A 1,639-nucleotide genomic window follows, 5' to 3' on the forward strand; every position below is an offset into this window, starting at 1 on the left:
GTTGGATTCTATTTGCCAGTATTTTATTTAGGATTTTTGCATCAATATTCATGAGAGATATTGGCCTATAGTTTTCTATTTTGGTGGTGTCTTTTGCTGTCCAGTTGTAACCAGTTTATAGCAGCTGACCCTCCAGTGGGCTTTCAGAAGCCTGTAAATCACAAGGGACAAGTTTGGCTGTATTACCCATTCCCTGAAGAGGCTCTAGTAGTTTTGAACCAGGAGAGGTAACACCTTTAGTTAACTGCACAATTTTCTAATATGCCAACAGAGCTATTATTTTAGGTAAGAGGAAGCAGGAGTGGTATCCACTTCCGAAATAGCTTGCTTCTGGAAACCCTATGAACGTGGAGAAACGATGAAAGTTATATAAGTGTTCAGGTCTTTCGTTCATAGGGTTGCTATGAGTCATCTATGACAGAACGACACTTAACAACAATAACAACAACAACAACGTAGAGACAGCTCTGTTGGCCTAGTGGATAGAAAGTTAGACTACCAAGTCAAAGGTGGGGGATTTTAATCTGCTGCCCTCAGGCCTGGTTTTTGGTCAAACATTCTTCTAAGTGGTATAGGTCTGGTCTGTCCATTTACTGTACAGAGGTAACTAACTCATGTTTGTTGTGATGGTAAACTTGGTGACACTGATGTGTCAATATGTGATAATGGTTACCCATGGTGGACAGTGTTTGGTGGAGCTCCCTGATTAAAACAAGTCTGGAAGCAAGAGTGGCATCCACTTCTGAAATAGCTTGCCTCCAGAAACCCTGTGAACCTGGAGAAATGATGAAAGTTATACAAGTGTTCAGGTCTTTAATTCATAGGGTCGCTATGAGTAGTCTATGACTCAACAGCACTTAATAACAAGAAAAAGAGGAAGTAACAGTAAGTTTGAAAGCTGATGGAAATGCTCCACTAGAGAGGGACTAATGAATGTTGCAAAAGTGAAAGGAACAATTTACTGGAGTGAATCCGCATGTATAATAAAAGATGTGTTGCCTAAGAGAAAGTGTTGTGCAATTTTCAACTTTAGTGGATGAGAAGTGGAAATTTCACCTGCAATAATAGGTAAGAATGCAAAATTCATGGGTATAGATGTTGACAGTTGCATAGATGTGGTGATGGAAAGCAATCTTTTTTAATTCTGTTTTCTTAGCTAAATAGTAAACATCATTACTTTCCATAAGATTTGTAAATGAGCTTGGTATTTTGAGGAGAGAGAAGAAATGAGAGATATTTAGAAAGAATCCCTGGTGGTACTCAGACTGAGCTGTTAACCTGAAACTCGGGGAGCTTTGGTGGCCCAGTGATAGGGAATTGCATTGCCAATGCAAGGGTACATGGTTTGAAACCACCAGCTGCTCTGCGGGAGAATGATAGGCTGCATTCTCCTACCATATGATTTAAAGCCTCTGAAAATGTGCTGGATACACAGTGATATACAACAGCCACCTAACAGGCTGTTTGAATTGACCAGCTCTAAGGGTAAAGCTGTCCACTGCTGTTGAGTTTTACAGCCTTGGGACCCTGGAGAATTTCCATGAGTCAGAATTGACTTAGTGGCAGTGGGGTTTTTGTTTTGTTTTAGTACAGGGGTTAGTAGGTTAATAGGAAAGTATGTTGATTTTTTTTTTTTTTT

General features: G+C 39.9%; 1 protein-coding gene across 1 annotated transcript in view; it reads left to right on the plus strand.

Annotated features, from left to right (window-relative positions):
* Window positions 1–1,639, plus strand: part of EIF2AK3 (eukaryotic translation initiation factor 2-alpha kinase 3) — a 200,157-nt gene that overhangs the window by 25,408 nt on the left and 173,110 nt on the right. The gene's annotated exons all lie outside the window — the stretch shown is intronic.

The sequence above is a fragment of the Elephantulus edwardii genome, unplaced genomic scaffold (assembly GCF_000299155.1).
Source record: "Elephantulus edwardii isolate Elephantulus edwardi_28Jun2011 unplaced genomic scaffold, EleEdw1.0 scaffold00241, whole genome shotgun sequence".
Taxonomy (NCBI): Eukaryota; Metazoa; Chordata; class Mammalia; order Macroscelidea; family Macroscelididae; genus Elephantulus; species Elephantulus edwardii.